The 20103-nt window shown below is 44.2% G+C and overlaps 1 protein-coding gene across 4 annotated transcripts in view; it reads left to right on the plus strand.

The window, feature by feature from the left end:
* Positions 1-20103, plus strand: part of LOC147727294 (protein prune homolog 2-like) — a 1486257-nt gene that overhangs the window by 1433993 nt on the left and 32161 nt on the right. The gene's annotated exons all lie outside the window — the stretch shown is intronic.

Consider the following 20103-nt stretch of genomic DNA (forward strand, 5'->3'; position numbering starts at 1 on the left):
AAACCTGAACATTGTCTTGCTTTAAGGATATGGGTGCCCCGTGATGATTGACGAAGCTCTCGGCGCTCCTCCAATCGGTTACATAGGGTCTGGTGTCTTAGACTTAACACACTCATAATTTGCTACTCAGGAAACCATTGCTGTAGTTTAAAATTCAGAAACGTCTCAAACATATGTGTTGACGTCATGGGAGATAACGTACAGTGCCGCACCAAGGCAATCGCTGGTAATTATGACGTTATCACCCTTCCGAAAGGCAGAACTGGCCCTTTTAATGATTTATCCCGAAAATAAGAATCCGCATCGGAGTTAAAAAAATAAATACCAGTGACAACTCCATTTTGCTTCCCTGGGCTGCGAAGATCGCCGAGTCCCATGTCAATTCAATCCTTACTAACCTATTGAATACCAATAACATTCTGGACGATACGCAACATGGGTTTCGCGCCGGGCATAGTACAGAGACTGCTCTCTTGGCTATGACGGAGCACCTTCGTTCCACTCTTGATCAAGGTAAAACGGCGGCACTGATCCTATTGGATCTGAGTGCCGCCTTTGACACTGTTTCCCATCAGATCTTGCTCCACCGGCTTGAAGAAGCAGGGATCACACACATGGCTCTTGCCTGGTTTAGATCTTTCCTGACTGAGAGGTGATTCCGTGTTTCTACCCCTCCCTTTCTTTCCAGGGCGCATGCTATTGAACAGGGTTTTCCTCAGGGCTCGGCATTGAGCCCCACCCTGTTCAACCTTTACGTCCAGCCACTGGCTGCGGTCGCCAAAATATGGGACCTTAACATCGTCTCATACGCTGACGACACGCAGCTAGTGGTCGCCCTTACGGAAGGTATTACCCCTGACCCTGTTAGATTTAAGGATGGCTTGGCTGCTGTGGCAAAATGGATGACAGCTAACTGTCTACAGCTGAATGCTGCTAAAACAGAAGTTTTGTTGGTCGGAAAGAACACTCACCTGTGGAGAGATCATGGGTGGCCAACTAACTTGGGTAAAGCCCCTACGCCTAAGACTGAAGTGAAAAACCTGGGGGTCTGGTTAGACTCAGCGCTCAGCTTCTGCACTCACATGAAAAAAAGTTGCTGCCACGTGTTTTGGCATAATACGTAGCTTGAAACCAGTCCTACATTTTTTTTAATTTCAAAGTATTTTATTGAAGACCCCGCCACAAGGCAGCTTATTGTTCAGTCCACGGTGTTGTCCAGATTGGACTACGCCTGTACCCTGCTACTGGGTGCCAACCAAGCGGAAGTTGCCCGAATGCAACGCATTCAAAATGCGGCGGCTCGAGCTTTAGTAGGCCTGCCCCGGTTCAGCCCCATTTCTGCTACCATCCGGAGGCTTCATTGGCTCCCAGTGGTGCAGCGGATACACTTTAAGACCTTGTGCATCTCGTTTAAAATCTTGAGACTTGACACCCCAGAATGCTGGGTACTCTGCTGAACATGTATGTGCCTACCCTTGCTTTACGCTCGGCTGGTCAAAACCTAGTCAAAGTACCTCGGATCAAACGGAGTAGAGCGGGCGGACGTTCATTCCGCTTCCTAGCAGCTAAACTCTGGAATGCCTTACCAGCCCACATTCGTGAAGTGGAAGATCTACTAGAGTTCAGTAAAGTTATTAAAACGTATCTATTTCCCCTGAACTAGCCTTCCTTTATGTCTGCCTGCTGATTTCCTATCTTTCTCTTTGAAACTGGATGCAGCGCCGGGACGCCTCTTTGCTAGGGCAGCTGAGCGCTTTACAAGATCGTTTAACATAACATAACATAACATTTTCTAAACAGTTTGTTAACATCAGGGTATAAATGGATGCTATATTTCTGCTAGCTGCTGGCCTCTTGTTCAAAAGGCAAACCATTTTAGTCAATTAAACTTTCTGAGAACACTTTAGCTGCTCAAACCAGTGACAGTGAATCTCCTCTATGGGAATTCAATTACAATTTTTTTGGGGGTAATGTCAGCATGTTAAGTGATTCCGAATGAACAGACATGGCAGACTCAGTGGGAATAAATGAGAAAGAAAAGCAGGCAGGAGGAGTGGAGAGGGAAAAGAGGTAGTACTTGAATCACATCACGAGCAGCCGACGGGGACTGATAAAGTTGAATCAGTCTGTACTTGGTCCCTGCTCTACAGCAAGCATCAGAAATTACGCTCCAGCTGTATTGACCAATTAAGATGGCTGCAAAGAATAAAACATCATGTAAGAATACTATAGAGTGATGTTTTTTTTTTATTTCAACAAGTTTTATTGTTTTTTACATACACATAAAACATAAAACATAGTCATCGCGGAGTTCTGGTTACAGGGTTTTAAACCAAGGTTCGCTGTTTTTGTGGAGCCAGTTTGTCGTTTTTCCTTGCTGGCTGATCCCCTTATCCATTTGTCCCCCCTTAAAGGGTAGATGGGGGGTGTGAGAAGGAAGGAGGAAAAATAAAAGAAAGGAGAAGAAAACTACAAGGAGCTTGCTATTCTTTCTGCTGGCTCGGCTTCTTGGTGGGGTTATGCCGTGCTCAGTATTGCTCAGTTTAGGGCGGGTCATATGCGTCCAGATATTTGTCTAGGGCCTCCCACATTCCCCTGCTTGGTTATTTATACGGTGATTGCTTGAGGGCGATTGTGTCAGCCCCCCCTTAGGTATGTCACCCAGTTGAGCCAGTCCTTGAAGGTTGCCTTAGAGGTGTCTTTCCGTTTGGCGAGGACTATATTTACTGCCGCTGTCAAAAGCAGGTCCAACAGTATTCTGTTATGTTGTGAGTCTAGCTCTGTAGTTAGAATTGCATTTGTGAGGGAGGCAAATTCTGGTTTGAGTGTGCATCCTAGTGTTTTGTTTATGAACTTGAATATCTTATCCCAGAATTTTCTGTCCTTGGGGCATTTGTATATTAGATGTGCAAGGTCACCCTTCTCCTTGTCGCAATCCCAGCAAAGGTCATTTTCTCTGAGCCCTAAAGTCGCCAGTCGAGCTGGTGTCCAATAGATAATGTGCAGTATCCAGAATTTTGTCTGTGCTAGTACTGGGGAGATTTTGTTCTATGTGGGGGAAGACCATAAAAGTTGTAGTTCCCTATCGCTAAGTGTGGCCCCCATTTCTTTCTCCCAGTATGTGGTTGCTTTGTTGTTTAGTTTTGTGGAGCCTGATAGTAGTGTGCGGTATAGGTGTGACACTTGGTGTCCTGTTTTGTTAATGTTAGTCATGTATTGGATGATAGAGGATTTGTGCTTATTGAGTTTCGCTTTTGACAGGACGCTTCTAATCTTAAGGAAGTTGTAAAATTCTAGTTCAGGGAGGTTAAGTTTTCCTCTTAGCATGTTAAAGGTGGACATGTTTTCTTCCACATCTAGCTGTCTTGGGTAGGAGATGCCCATTCTTTTCCATGTCTCTATAGATAAAGGGTTTCCCTTATACTTTATCTTACTGTTTCCCCATAATGATTCCCATCTTGTGTTTTTTTATGCTGATGTCCATTTTCTGATCTACCTTGAGCAGGGCATTGCGTGTGTTTTTGAGTATTGGGTCCTTGGGTTGTGTGTGTTTGTTGGCTGTGGGGAGGGTTATAGGTTCCAGGTTGTCTAATAGGCTCCTCTCTACCTTGAGCCATACTGGCGTGTAGTCTTGTTTGGGGAGAACCCAGTATGCCCCTTGTTTTGCCAGGAAGGCATTTTGAAACGTTTTGAAGTCTGCCAGGTTAAGCCCTCCTAGCTTCTTATGTAGCCTTAGGTTCTTCAGTCTGAGAAACAACCCCTGATATCTGAGAAGAGAATGATTTAATATTGTAACTCCAGCATTGAATATTTATAGAAAATATTTTTGAGCCTTGCCGTAAGTTTGCTAGGTGGGAGTCAAAATAAAAACATGCCTGTCCGCGTGTGTGAAATGATTTCCCACACGCAAGAGAGACTGATATGAATCAACAGGTAGGGACCTTCAACTGACAGCATTCTGGCCACCATGGAAAATGCACTTGCAAGACAGTACCTCTGTTGTCAATGACAGAAAATGACTGGCATGTAAACAACCGGTAGAAAGCATTGGATAATAATTACTTAAAGTTGTAAACATTTTTTGAAGGACAGGGTTTTCTACGTTCCTCTCGGAGAGGGTACACAATTATATCTTTTGGGGCTTAGTTCAGCAGCTGGTGATGGAGGGATGAAGCCGGGAACGTATTGTGGGTGTGGTGGAGCTCCGCTGCGTGTGTCCTGAGTTACATGATTCTTGTTAGAAATGGGGGGCCCTTTGTGTTTTAATATTTGTTTATGTCAATAAGAGAGCTACATTTACAAATTATATTTAAAGTATCTTATATTTTCCATAGAAGAAAACATATCTTAAAGATACATACCCGCACATATACAAGCATTCTTAATATAATAATATGGTTAAGACAGAAAAGAAATAGTAATTATAAAATTAAGACTAAGGACCAATTACTGTTTATGGGAGGCGCCTCTTCGGCATGCATATTATATAATCCCCCATTCTAGTCTTTTAATCTTATTTGTCCAATGCCAAATACTCCCATATAGCCTTTAGTTTCATCAGAGAGCGAATTCCCTTTGCCCTAGCCAGAGCTTTTTCCATCATACTTTTCCCTTACTGTAGCCCACCATTTGCTTATAGAAGGGGGTTTAGTAGAGACCCAAACCCTAGCAATTGTAAGCCAGACAGCAACTAGGTGGATTGACATAAGCCATGAAGCCTAAAAAAGTTGTAACTTCAATCCAACAGCGTATAGGCACTACGTTGCAACCGCCTCCAACAGGAAGTCGTTGTTTTCATCAGTGAACATTTTAGCCATCCAATTTAGCAATGGAAAAGGACACACATGTTCCTCAGCAGCCGGAGCCTCTGGCACCATCAGAGGACAACTCGGGTGTTCTTCGAGATAACTACGTGCCAGAAAGTCTTGGGCTGCAGACCATATGTTCCAATTGCCTAGGACCCCATGAGCCGCTGCACAGGCCATAATCCTGACTCCAGAACAATCTAGTTCATGAGCAACTAAGGGACTCATTAGTAGATCATAATCCGGGTGAAAGACACCATTTTGCAGAGACACAAATCCAGAGCCCATTGAAATCCAGAATCCAGGCAATTGAAAACTGGCTGCACGCATGTGAAATACGAGAACCGAAAAGATAAACCATACGCCACACTCAGAGTCGCCAGAGGTAGCGATCCATAGTATTCAAGCATCCGGTTACGAAGTTGAAGCAGCCAGGGCAGACCGTCGTGTGGCACAGAATGTGCTACCATTTTGCAGCAAGCAAATTAACAGCAGAACGCCAGCAGCTAAGGTGATAATTAAAGGTAAACAGCCAAAGACTCTGCAAAAAATAGAATTAGAAAATGCCGGTATCACACCAAATATAGTCTGGAATGAAGTGACAAGGCCAGAACTTACTACTTTAAAAAAGTGTGCCAAGCCTGTGGTCGAAGAGGCATTAAAGATAGTATGAATCAACGCCTCAAAATGCAGTGGGAGATCTGTGTTTAATAAGGCATGTACCTCAGTACGAGTATTAGCTAAGTGAAGGACAAATGTTTCACGCACAGATGTAAGAGCGACTTCTTTTTGAGACAAAAGGGCTCTTATTCTACTCATCTTGTTGAACTCTGCTTTCAGGGTCGGAATAGAAGGCCAGATGGCACATCGAGCTTCCCATGTGGAGGAGGAAACGGGACATTCTTACAGCAGACAACACATTGGGAAACAGTCACGATGTACGGAATTCCTCCCTGTATACCACAGCAATCTTCATTACTTAGAAGTAAATAACTACCCCTTGCTAATAACGTGAAAGTAGGTGTAATTGCTGGGGCGGGTGTACCTTTTAAAATACAGGCCAAATTCGGTGCTTCCTGCTTTCAAGAACCGTGCAATTGTATACTCCTACAGACCAATGAGTGATCGGGTGTGGATGTACAATCTTCCCCTTTTAAATAAACTTCTTTACCCTCCCTCAGACACCTATAGGTGAACGGAAGAGACCAAACCTCATGGAGATATGCGCTACCTAATGGGTCATATCTGCCTATGGCATAGTGTTTCATGCATGCTTTAAATTTAAACAGTGGAAAAGGTAGCGTTATTAACCCGTGGATAAGCCACACAGCAGAATTTGTCTCGGCCACAGAAAATGGTAAGGGTTCTAACCTTTCAATATGCAAAAGCAAAAACGTGGCATCTTTCATGGACATAAATTGTTGTTTAAAAGTCAAATTAAATAGTAAAAATAGCGATGAAGTGTTCAAAAAGTCCCAAGGCACTTTCCCAACCTTTAACGTTTGTAAAGTACATGCAAACTGCATAATAGAACGCAATTGATTTTTGCCATTGTACAAAACCGAAACTTCATTGTGCACAATATCAACAACAGAAGAAACAATATTATCTAATGTGTAAATTCTGGAAGAAAGTGTGTTAATGCTATTATCCACAACTGCAAGCACTTTTTCTAAATTAGCTTGATCAATAGCACGTAACCTAGAAGCAGCTTCAATTTGGGACAGCTTCCAAACTTCATTGTAAACTGCATAAATCCATCGTTTGGACCTGCCTTTTGCAGGACCTTTCACAAAGTCATTCAAGTCAACGGCGTCAGTTAAGTTGGATAAATGGAGCTTAACAGACGCTAAGGTGGAATGCTTGAGCCAGGACTGACATAGCTTTCCTGCAGAGTAAGTAGTGACAGAATGGTCATTTGTAAAACGGGGGTCAACACGAACTTGTGTATAACCAGGGGTCAAACCCAGAAAACGATGCTGGCATAAATCGGCACTCTTTTGCCATAAAAGTTTGAACATCACTGAGGGACATACTGATGTAATTAGCCCAAGTGGAGTATTCTCCTAAATCAATAATAGCAGGAGCATTTAATTTTTTTAGAAGTAGCCAATCCAAAGCAGGTGGTTTGTGAAATAGACAAATTCAGAAACAACATATGGTTCGGGATGAGACATGCACAATGCAAAGCCTCAGTGCTTTGCACTTGCACATTTTTAGAACCCCAAACAGATTTAAGATCTATAGTATCCTTCCACAGCTCATAGCCCCCTACAGCCAATTGGTCAATAAAGGACTTAAAATACAATAATTTGGTGTGGGTAAGTCTAACCTTGGGAAAGGACTTCTCAGTCATCTTAAAATAAAATGCATCAGGATTCGATTGATTAAAATCAGTAAAGTATGAAAACTTTTTCAAAAGCGTTTTAGAACTGCCTTCAACAGGAGTTGGACAATGTTCCCATTGTGTGTAATTAACCACATTCCTAAACGTGTTTGTTTTGAGCAGAAAGTGATTGCCATAGTGTTGATAACAGTACAAATCACAATAATTAGCAGAATCTAAGTACAAATCTTCAGCATCAAAGGCAGCATAATATTTCAAATCAGAAAACAGAGTCTCTATGGCTTAGACATCCCAATCATCAGAGCAAATATTTTGTTTAACCACATCCCCCATTGAAACACGAAGTACATTAGGGAGGGACATTAATAACCTCTGTGGGTCTGGGGATTTGAAATTTTACAGCATCCCATACTATCCCATCTAAGACAGGCCAAGCAGTGATATTCACAAAAGTCTGGTCCCTCTTCATTCTGTGTGATGAGGAGTGGGGAGCCAAAGTACCATCAATTAGTCTAATTGTAGTTCTTTCTTTAACATAGTGTCCATTCACAAGACGAAAAAAATACACCACAAATCCAGGAGACCTGAATTAAAAAATTGAAAAAAGCACTAGCCAAACGTAAGTCCATGAAGGAATTAAAAAATGTTTTTTAAACCATACAACAAAAATCGAAACTTTAGACGGAGCCCATGATGTGTTGGAGTTAGTGTCAAATGAAAAACGTGAATGATTAGCCACACAGGTCTCTAAATCGGGCATGAACAAATCCGTGGAATATGTGTACTCAGTTTCATTAATGGGATCCGGGTCCGGGAGCAGGTGTCGGAGCCAAAACAGAGTTTCGCAGCATAGCTGGACAAGAGACCGCAGGTGTCATGCGAAGAAGAATCGGCCACTCTGAGTAGTTTGACATTGTCAATAGAGATGTACCTGTTTTCCTTTCGACCAGGTAGTGGTGGTAAAATGACTTTTCTTGTACCCTTCACTCCAAGCACAAGAACTGGAGCACAATATGAGTGGCCGAATTCCTTCTTGTTCTCAATCTTCTCTCGCACCAGTTCACCAACTTGGGGTAGCCAGCCAACTACCGGAATCTGCAACGCAGTATCAAATGTGGAGGGCAAATGTCTAGACCCTCAAGGTCCGGAACAAACATTTTGATACCAAAGAGCATTACGTATGGGGTCCGCTAACCCAGAGTCCTTCTAGGGAGATTATTAAGTGCACGCTGAATGCTATTGAGGTGGGTTAGCCAGTTCCGGCCTGTACCTAAAACTGTAGCTGTCAAGGATTGCTTTAAGCCAGGGGTCTCCAAACCGGTCCTGGAGGGCCGGATCCATGCCAGATTTTTAAAATAACTACATGTATCTCAATGGGGATATCCAAAAAATCTGGTATGGATCTGGCCTCCACGACCGGTTTGGAGACCCCTGCTTTAAGCCATGGTTCATCCGCTCCACAACACTATTGCCCTCAGGCCGATATGGGGATGAAAATTTGACTTGGACCCCCAATGAACGCATGGCATCCTTGTATGCCTTAGAGGCAAACGCTGGACCCTGGTCCGAATGGAAGGTACCACATGCAAAAATTCCCACAAAGGCACGCAAATCCCTTACAACAGTTCGAGAATCAGCACTCCTTTGTGGCCACAACCACACAAAGCTTGTGCACGAATCCACTGCAACTAAGATGTACTTATACGCAGTATCAGAGGAGAAAGGACCACAGAGATTCAAATAAGCACATGCAAGTGGTTTATTAGATATGTACAACTGCGTCTGGGGGGACGTGCAGCATTAGAAGGTTTAATCTGCTGGCAAATGTCACAAGGACATAATCACACGTTTGTTTGTGCAATCCCTGCCACCAGTAACGCTGCTGTAAGAGAGATACAGTAGCTGACAGGCCGGCATGTGCTGCGGCCATACCCTCGTGAGCTGCTGTAATCAAAGTCTGCCTGCGGTCTACGTTGGGAATCAACCTGTCACATACGTCGTTACTTTTCACATAAGGAACTTTATCAGGATTTAAATGATAAGAGTATTTAGAAGGGAAACCTTTCGGGTAATTACTTCCCTTCTCTGTTGCGGCAATAGCTGCCAAGATGTCATCATCAATCCTACTTTTGCAACGTGTAACTGCTGCTGCTGAATATGTTGCATCCGCTGTCTTGGCGGCTTCATCGGCAAGACTGTTGCCAACTGTTGCCAACAGCGTGAACTCCGAAACGCTTGAGTATGAATTACAAAAGTGAGTGGAAGCCGTTCTTTAAGTTCATCCACTCTAACCCAGATCATTTTATGTTTCATTGTGCAACCTTTGGAATCACAATAGTCATTTTGAGTCCAAAAGGATAAATTGTCATTGTATGATTGAACACAGTAGTAAGAGTCACTTAAGATAAGAGTAGTCACACTGGGATCTGCGTACTCCAATGCAAGCATCAGAGTACGAAGCTCTTCGTATTGGGCGGTACAGTCCCCTAATGTCTGTGTATGCACGACATCGGACTTGAATTCACCATTTACCATAGTACCAACCACAATTGCGCAGGCCGAAACATAGGCGTGTCTTGAACTCGTAGCCGGTTGCGCGGAACCGTCAGTATAAATTATACAATGGAAATCCTCTAAGGGCTGCATGGTCAGAGGAGCAGGATGAACAAATTCATACTGCAAAAACTACTGAGTCTGCAGAGAGGAATCAAAAATGAACGTGACATCCGAGGTGGTCAAGGACGTGGCCCACTGTATCCACCGCGGGTGCAAACCCTTTGAATTTGGTACACTGGCTTTCGTCACTGCCTCCAAGACAGGATACGGAGTTATAACCAAAATGCGATTTCCCTGCGACAGTACACGTTCCTTAAGAATCACCATTTGCACTGCTGGCAAAACTGTGCCACCCTCATTAAAAGTGAGGTACGTGAAACCCACCGCCCCTGGTGCGATTCTTATCACCAGGTTGGTGTGGTTATCACAAGTCAACAAGAATTTAGATTCTAGAAGATCAGCCTGCAAAGATTGCAAGATGGCTGAATGTTCAGGCAGCCAGCACGATTTGGAGAAAGTAGGTTGTACCAAAGTGTAAAGAGGCTTGATACGCTGGGCATAATCGGGAATATTAGTAGGCACGAAAAATCTAAAAAGCCCAGTAAAGATTGTAGTTTTTTCAGTGTTGTGGGAGCGCGCAGCTGTGCGCATTTCTCACGGAAGTGAGGAGGTAAACCTCGACCTTCATTGTTGAGCTCATAGCCCAGAAACAACACTGTGTACTCTGCAATGTGAGATTTTGCAAAGTTGAATTTATAGCCAAAATCCGCAAAATTGCAATTTATGCAGTCAACACGACACAGATGCGGCCATAATTCATTGTCTGTGAGATAAATGTCATCCACATACGAACATGCATCTGCGTCGAGTCCCTCCAAAAGAGAGTCTATGCGAGCTGCAAAGTCGCCTGGACTGTTTCTATAGCCCAAATCAAACGACAGAGTTGGCGTTGCTTGCCACCACTAGTAAAAGCTGTCCATTGACTACTAATAGAGGACAGATTGTGGGCAAAGTAGCCATTGGATATGTCAAGTGTGGTTTTAAACCTTTTGAGCACAAGACTATCCACAAGAGCAGAACTGTGAGTATTCTGCACCGCGCATGTATGACAATGAGAGTTCAAGCGGCAGTAGTCCAATACCAAACGGTATGAGCCATCCGGCTTGGTCACAGTAAAAAGAGGGATATTCATCGGAGACACACATGTTTCAATTACACCTTGATATTCCAATTGTCCAAGGATATCTGCAACTGAAGCTTTCACTTCACGTTGCATGGGGTATTGGAGTTGAGGCTGTGGCATAGCCCATAAGAGAATCTCTTGTATGGGGGAAAATTTGTCCCACCCACAGTGGGTATGGTACAAAGCTGGCACAAGCGCCTTAGTCCAATCTTCTGCAAAATACCACACTACACCATAGGGGCTTTGGACCATGCCCCCCCCATATTCTGTGAGCTGCATTTGGTGCACTGGAAGCTCAATAGAAGCCTGCCTCCAAAAGTGGTGCATGATAATATGCTCTTTGTATTGTGTCTTTTAAAAATCAAACTCACTGTGCGCTAGTAAATGCTGAGCCCATTCTTCCAATGTTGAACGGCAGGGAGAGCTGTCTCTTTAAATGCGATCACAGTACAGAGTAAACAGACATCACTCTGTAAATCTTCACTGGATTGTGCATATGAGAGCGTAATTTAGAAATGTCCCGTCACATAGGCACAATCCATGTTATGGTATGTTATGTTAACAAAATTTATAACGCGCACGGCTACTCATTTTTTTTAAAACATAATTTTTATTGCAGATTTACATTGACACATGAGTTACATTGGGTCACTTCGATCATTTCTCTTTTCGTTCATTTCCCTTCAGTTTCTGTACACAGCCTTTCGGCCCACAACCCGGAGGTCGGGCAGCGATACATAGGAGATTGTCCTTTGTCTACTCCCGTGTGGTCTGTGTGTCCCTCTCTCCTGAAGTATGATCCTTTCTGCTTTTCTGAAGATCTACCCTGTCAAAAACCCCCCTCCCAAAGTCCCGCCAACTCCCTCCCCTCCCCCCTCCCTCCGGATCCACCTCCCACTTCGGATTATGTACTCCTTCCCACCTATGGGTGCCAATAGTAGCCGTGTTCAGGAGTGGTCTAGTATTGCGATGTCCCTGGGTCTGCTCTAGGGTCTACCTCTGTGTCGTCCAAGCCCGCCTCCTCCTCCTGCTGCCCGCTATCTCTCAAGGCTTGAACCATCACCTCCCTAGCCACCGCCGTGTTCAGTGCCCTTTCCGTTGGTGTACGGCGTACTATCACACGCGGCCCATTTCAAGAATTCCGCGGCCCATCTCTTGTGTGTGGGGCCCACTCTCGCCTTCCAGTTTCTCGTAATTTCCCGCTTGGCTACCAGTAAGCCCATGTCAATGAATTTGCTCGTTGTTTTATTTTTAGGCGTGTGGGGGAACCAGTGTAGCAAGCAAACTGCCATGTCATATTGGATCATTCTCTCGGTCACCTCCGTCAAAGTGTCTCCCACCTCCCGCCAGTATTCCCGGAAAGCAGGACAAGACCATAGCATGTGTACCAGTTCCGCTCCCTCGGAAGTACATCTCGGGCATGCTGCAGTATCCGCCCCAAAGTATTTCTTGATTTTCCCCGGAGTCAAATATGCTCTGTGCAACACATAAAAATGGATCTGTTGAAAACGCGCATTCCTTGTGCTATTCCTGGCTCTCCGCACCAACCCTGCCCAAACCGTGTCCGGTATCTCTCTATCCAGGTCTGCTTCCCACTTGGCCTTCAACTTCGCCAGCGGAGGCAAGTTCTCCCGGAGCATTCTCGAGTACAAGCAGGTCACCGCCTTATAGGTTCCGGCCGCCATCATGGTATATTGACAGGCCATAGTTGTCATTGGCTCTATAAGCCCCTCCCTCCAGTGCGCTTGAATGGCTCTAGTCACCGCGGCGTGTAGTAAGTAGCCTCCCCTGGGTAGTTCATACTTTGCTTGTAAGTCCTAAAACGGTACCAGTGCCCCTTCCTCATAGAGGTCTCCCACCACTTGCACTCCTGCATCCTCCCAGTCCTGTAGCTGGGACCAATCCCCCCCCGTGAGGCAGGGCTGTCAACATACCTAGGGGAATCTCCGGGGCGTACGGGTGGGATACTCCCGCTCGGCGCTGAGAGCGTTCCCAACAAAGCTTAAACGTTTGTTCCTCGGGCGTCATATCTCCTCTTGCTATCCTCTGCTGTAGAGCTATATAAGCTAACACGTGGCGCGGGGTGCCCCTATCCCTCTCATCTTCCGGCCCGTGATATACTCTCGCTACCTCCTGCGTAAAGATCTGTAGTTGCGCTGCTAAGTAGTAAAGTTCAAAGTCGGGTGCCGCTAACCCACCCTCGTCCTTCGGGCGGGAGAGGGTCGCTAGGGCGATCCTACGTCTGCCCGTCCCCCATATGAAGGAGGTCATCAGGGACTTCAGTTGTGTAAACAGGGCTCTAGCGATCCAAACCGGTAGGGTGCGAATCACGCACGGCTACTCATGAGTGTCCCGGTGCGAGAACCAGTTAGAAAGAAACAGAATGGAATTGAGGAAGAGTGTTCTTAGGCAAACAGTAGAGTTTTTCGTTTTTTTTTTAACATGGAAGGGTTTTTAAAAAGCAGACTGCCCTGCGCATGCTTACAACAGCATACAGCGTGCGCTACATAGGAATGTCAATGGGTGGGCATCAAAAAAGCCCCTATTACCAATTAAGTTCAGAGTAGAATAGTAGGGGGTGGAATGATAAGATCACTTCCTGCTATTATAGGAGGTAAAACTTTCACCCTGTCCTTGTCTAGGCTGAGATGATGTCTGAGGCAGGCAGGCCTCTTCCGCTCTATTGTTTTTCTCCTTTCACTGCACGTGGCAGAAGAGATTAGGGAGATAACACGTTACCGAATTATCAGCCGAGGTCAGCAGAATTTAAGGAAAGTACATGAAAAGTTTCTAATCTTTCCATAGGAAAATTCATCCAGAAACAGGTATGAAAGGCTATGGTTAAAAAACAAGGCAAGATCAAACTCTCTGTGCAATTAAGTCCTGATAAAGTAGATGCTGAGTTTTTTATTAATCAGTCACAGTAGAAGCGAGTGCAGCATTTGGCCCATTCAAGACTTTGTGTGGCATGGTCATTCATTCTACTGAATACGTAGCATTAATGCTTTGATGCAGCATGGATGAAACGAAAGCTATAGGTGAAGAACAGGTGAGAGAGGGAGTAGGAGGCAGGGTGAGGGCGAGAGAAAGAAAGACGATGTGAGAGAAAGAGGGTGCAAGAGAGAGAACTAATATTTAAGGAAACACACTGTGACCAATAATGTGACACCTCTATGGTCATAATTACACATTACTGCCACCTATTAAGTTGGGGAACTTTTTCCATCTTGGAACCATGCATTAGCCGCATCGCTGCTGCGGTGATTTTTGCGCTGTGCTGCAAATGATAATTTTGCTGTTTACATGACGAGCTCAGCTCGTCATCAGCACACGACACCCGTGGGTGATGACGAGCTGAGCTCGTCATCAGCATCGAAAGGGTTAAGGACTTCTACTAAAGACAATATCCCTCATTCTACTTTAGCATTAGTATGTGCTGGCCCCTAGTTCATGTACTGTTGTAAAACCTATTGCGCCTTTTAGCTTTTTCTATGATAACTGTACAGGAAAATGCATGATTTGCATTATTTTTTTTGAAGAAGAAAATGTACTGAGGGATAACTGCCGTCACACCACTCTGGAGTATGTCGATGAAATTCGGGCCAGGTATTACACCCTACCTTTTTCAAAGATCATCAGCCGCCACTGCTGAAACACACAGTAAAACAGTGAAAACACCACAAATGGACACCACACCAGTTAGAAAAATAAAGTATCTTTATCTAAACCAAACAGGACCAAAATGACAAAAACCCAACTTATATAATTCAAAATATGACTTTAAAAGTTTGGATGGTGATTTTACACCAAAGTACCTGCAGATAAGTCAAAGTTCACAAGGCCAAACAGCCGCAGAGAAAGGAAGCATTGGAAAACACAGGGATGCATCAGTTACTGAAGCCTTGTGAAGGTGAAGCGACAGTTCTTTTGCACGCAGGAGAAGTGATGCATTGAATCCGGACTGTAGGGAGAAGTGAGGCGTCGAAATCCAAGACGGTACTGGTCTGTAGGTGAAGCCTGGAAAAACTGGGCCACAGGTGCAATATGTGGCACACTGAAGGTGATGCATCGCTTTGCAAGGCTTTGCACCATCCGGCTTCGGTGCTGGGGGCTGCACGGCAAGGCTTTGTGTCGTCCGGCAGGGCTCGGCGTGGCTTTGCGTCATCTGGCGTCGCTTCCGAGAAGCTTTGCATGGTTTTGCTATGCTTTGCGCCAGTTCTTGCAGAGATTAGCTGCAAAAGCCACCTCTGAGGCCCTGTAACGGGAAGAAGGCACCAGCAGAGTTGCAGCAGCGCCAGCAGAGTTGAGCAGGAAGTCTTTTGTGTCCCTAAGACTTCTTAACAGGAGGCAAGCACACACAACCCCTTGGAGAAACTTCACAAGTAGGATACACAGCAAAGCCCAGCCCTTTGTCCTTTCATTGGCAGAGCAGCAACTGCAGGCCAACCCAGCAAAGCACACACAGCAAAGGGGCAGTACCACTCCTCACAGCTCTCCAGCTCTTCTCCTTGGCAGAGTTTCAACTTGATTCCAGAAGTAATCTAAAGTTCTGGGGTTTTAAGGTCCACTACTTATACCGCATTTTGTCTTTGTTCTTCATGGTCTCTGAGCCCCGTCCAAACCAGTTCTGTCCTCACTGGTGCAGTATGACCACAGGGAGGGGAGACCGCATTGTGCAAGGGAGATAGGGCCCATTCAGATGCAAGGAAAACTTCTCCCACTACTCTAAATACATCCATGGTCTATTAAGCTCAGCTCTGAGTCCAGTAAGAGCCAGGCACACCTCAACCCCCTCCCAGAGGCTGTCTACAGTGAATACATTTCCCCAGCCCCTTTGTCCCTCAAAAACCAGACAATCAATCCACAAACAGGCAGAGACACACAGAATGGTTAAACAAGAAAATCCCTACTTTCTAAAAGTGTTCAAGAAAAAGAGGCGTTGGTCCTTGTACTACCTGGAGTAGACCCCTTTAGTAGTTTTCAACAGACAGGATATCCAGGTAGATCATTTGTGATGAATTAATGAAACTGAACCTTAGACTTGAATTCCAAATCCCGTAGTGATTTATTTCACTTTTCTTTTTAAATGTTTAGAAAAAACAAGATTATACCATTGGTTTCATGTCATCTTGTCAGGCAACACTTGTTTTCAATTGACATTTGTATGTGATCAACACTATAAAGCATTCATATAAAAACACACTATAATACAACACAGTGCAAAACGATACAGTAACACATTAAACGTGTATAACATTTAAAATTATGGTAAAACGTCTTGGAGGTTATATTACCAGTCCCTTATTTTGTTCGGAAACACTAGGCGGACAATAATAGTTCATCAACAGAGAGTTTTTGACAACGGTCCTGCCAGTGTCAATCGCTGTGAGAATATTTGATTTTAAAAGGTGATGTCCATATGGGGAAGTGTTGGTGTAGATATTCCCTCATGGAACACCCTGAGTGCCTTTTCCCAAGAGCTGGAGTCCTTCTAAATGTGGCATTTTCAAACACTCAATATAACAAGCACTGGCATTGCCAATAGGTCTCGCAGTAGGAAAGTTGGAGCTATTGGTTTTGTAAATGACAAAGCCCTTTATGTTTTTAAAATGAAAACAAAACTAAAAGGCATTGTTATTTGCAATTGTAATAGCTCCAACTTTCCTACTGCGAGACCTATTGGCAACGCCAGTGCTTGTTTTCACTGTGGGTGATATATATTTTGTCGAGGCTGTGTTTTTCAATCGGGTTTCATTAGGAGCTCTAGAACAGTATCCTGAAAACGCATCTATTTTTCGTTGTTAGTTTTGCACTTCTGTCAATGAATGAAACCTATTTTTTTGTGCTCGAAAACCTATCGTTTGAAGAAGCTGTTGGAATGAGCTATGGTTTGATTATTTTTTTTTCACATTTTGTGATTGAAATTGAGCACGCTTTGTGATGTGTTTAAGCGCCTGAATGGTCAGACCGTGAATGGAACCGCCTGAAAGTGCGTCAGAACTATAACAGTAAACACACCTCAAAGGGCGGGAAAGGGCTTATCGTACATCGTTAGTTTAGAATGTTTTACTTAAAGAATATATGCTTAAAACCGCAAGAATCGCACGTGGGTGTTTTATTGAACAGCAAGTTAATTGAGTTGCTGTTTCCATTTTACTTCTTGAACCCGTTTTTTTTGTTTCCTGGTACGAAACTAGAGCAGCCTCGTGTGGTACAGTGAAGTTAACCTTGGGGCAGCAATTGCAAAGTACAGGTTCAAGTCATAATCTGTGGCAAAGTCTAAATTTTACGTCTGAGTTTAGGACAGAGGTGAGATGAAATGAAGTCCTAGTCTTTAAGGCAGTAATTGTAAATTCATTAAAATAAAATCATCTGAGGGCGATTAAAAACGTTCAACAATAGAAAGCACGTACAATTTGTTGATCACTCATTTAGTCCCTTAAGAGATCATCGAGTCTTATTGGACATCTGAGGTTGCATATAAAACAAAACCCAAGCTCTGAGGAACAGCCTAATGCACGCTGGGAAATGTAGTGTTTGTTTCCAATGAGAGAGCAGCAACAATCACGCTGTTTATTTTGCATTTTAAAAGGCTTTCCTCACTAAACACAATTAATTACATGTAAAGTGGCTAAACCTAAAGCCCCGCTAATTTTGGTGTTTTTTAAATGATGGCGTCGGCTCAATATCCTGTGATTTTGGGCACATCACTTTCCCTGTGCCTACAAAAGAAGAATGTGTCCTTGTGTAAGGCAGCTAGTGCTCATGTGAAGCGCTCCAGTACTATTGGGCCGTGTTCGCACTACGTAAAGGTACAATATAAAATAAAATAAAAAAAGTTGGTAGCTACGGTAAAAAAAAAAAATAGCACATGTGCAGCCATAGAAGTATATTAGACGTGATTCCTTTTGCAGGCGCTCTTTCAAACTTTCACAGGACTTGAACACTGTTCATGGATAAAAAAGCACAACCACAGTAATAATAAACAAGTAGCTCCTGTGAAGAATGGGAGTTAGCCGCACCTGTGCAGACGCAGTGATAATACATATAACACATCACCATCAATGAGCATGACTTAACCGGCCTTGACGATGCAGAAGCAAAACACACAATTAGAAACCACATTAAATGTTTTCTGTGATGGACATGTCGCAATATACTCTAGACAGTTCTACCAGGCCATACCAATGGCAGAACGCGTGCTATATAATTTCTACCACTTAACTTCTGATGCAAAATTACTTGAGGTGGTAAAAAGAGCGTATCACAATATTCAAAAACAAACGATGCGCGAAACTTCGTATGTTTACGAATACCTGGAAATATTTGTAAATTACGTCACATCTGAGTGCCTGTAAATAAGTCTGTATTAAAAAGTCATATACATTTTAAAAGTCTGCGCTGTCACGTGTAAGACGGTGTCCGCGCTTGTTATTGACAAACATGATGTATCCTCCGTCCTGGCTTCAGGCCGATTGAAGTTCTCATTTGCTGGCTGACACTTTGGTGCCTTCACACTCAGGATGTTTTTGTTGTTTGCGCGCAGGTTTTATGGCTTTTGCAGCTCAAAGGAGGAGAGAGGGGGAAGTATGGGGCGAGAGAAGACAGTGCCAGAGGATCGAGAGGTGACAGGAGGAAGAGAGAGAGCGGCAGAAGGGGTGGGAGGTGGGCTCGAGTGGGAAGAGAGAGTGACGCGGAAGACTAGCAGCAGGGAGCAAGTAGATTGGAGGAGAAAGATAGATGGGCGAGTTAGGTGGAGAGCGAAAGCTAGAGAAGGAGGCAAGAAGCTGGCAAATGTGGGCCGGGAAACTGAAAGTACGGCCGGCCAGCGGCCAGCCATGAATAATTAGGGGAGGAGAAGCCGCACAGCACACGCTGGGAGAAGCCCTTTGATGTGCTGTGCGGCCGTGAAAAAATGCAATTAGGAGGGAGTGAGGCTGATGCGTGTGCTTGTTTGGTCACGTGATGCATGTGAATTTAAAGAAAACCGCACAAACAAAAACCCTTGGTTTCACGAGCATTTTGAGCACTTGAATTCTCGCTCCGCTCAATGCGCTTGCGCGCATTGATAGGTCGCGAGACCTAAAAACTACCTTTACTAAAATATGTGTTTTTACATTCTGAGTTCAGAGAACCTAAACTTTATTCCTTTATCTAAAGGAAGTCATACAAAGTTTCTCCCATGCTATCCTATTGCACAAATAGCCTTTCAATAATGAAAAACAAATTTGGCAGTATTTCACTATCAGGACTTGTAAAGCACACCAGCACATTCCCTACCTTTCTCATACACTGCACCCTGCCCATGGTGGTACCGTGGGCCTATCTGTGGGGTGCCTTACATGTAGAAAAGGGAAGGTGGGGCCTGGCAAGTGGGTACACTTGCCAGGTAAACATGATAGTTAACAACTGCACGTGCAGACATTACAGTGGTATGTCTGAGACACATTTACAGGGCTACTCATGTGGGTGGCACAACCAGTGCTGCAAGCCCAGCAGTAGCATTTGATTTACAGGCCCTGGTACACTTAGTGCACTTGACTAGGGACTTACCAGTAAATCAATTATGCCAGTCATGGACGCCAATCATAGTCATAATTTAGCATATGCATATGCACTTTAGCACTGATCAGCAATGGTAAAGTGCCCAGACTCCTAAAGCCAACTAAAACAGGTCAGGAAAACTAGGAGGAAGAAACAAAAAACCTTGGGAATAACACTGCAAAAAAGCAATTTCCAACAATTCTTGAGGACGAGATGGTGTGTTCTGCCGCTAGTGCACACGACCAGAAAGACAAACAATGACACCTGCTGCAACACAGTAAGATATTAAGTCTGAGTGAGCTCTAAAAGGGGAGTACTAGAGTTGAGCTCAAGTAAAGGTAGGCTGCCAGAGCTGCTACTGAAAACCCCTGGCTGTTGAAACATGACTTTAGAGAGTAGAAGGGAGGAGACATCTGGTGTAGCAGATGAAGTGTAGATCTGAGAAAGCTCATTGGCAACGTGTCCTAACTTACTCCTGCACAGTGAAGGATGCCGCCCAATGGATTGGTTGGCCAGTCAGGGTGCAGTTTCACAGGTAACGATGTACCCCAAATGAAATAATGGTAAACAGAAAAGGGAAAAGGGAGAATTAAAATACTTTTTTTTCTATAGACAGCCTCAACAACAGCTAAGAGAGGAAAACATGAACCCTGTAGTACAGGAGTTAA

This window comes from Lissotriton vulgaris, chromosome 3_1 (assembly GCF_964263255.1).
Source record: "Lissotriton vulgaris chromosome 3_1, aLisVul1.2, whole genome shotgun sequence".
In the NCBI taxonomy this organism is placed as follows: Eukaryota; Metazoa; Chordata; class Amphibia; order Caudata; family Salamandridae; genus Lissotriton; species Lissotriton vulgaris.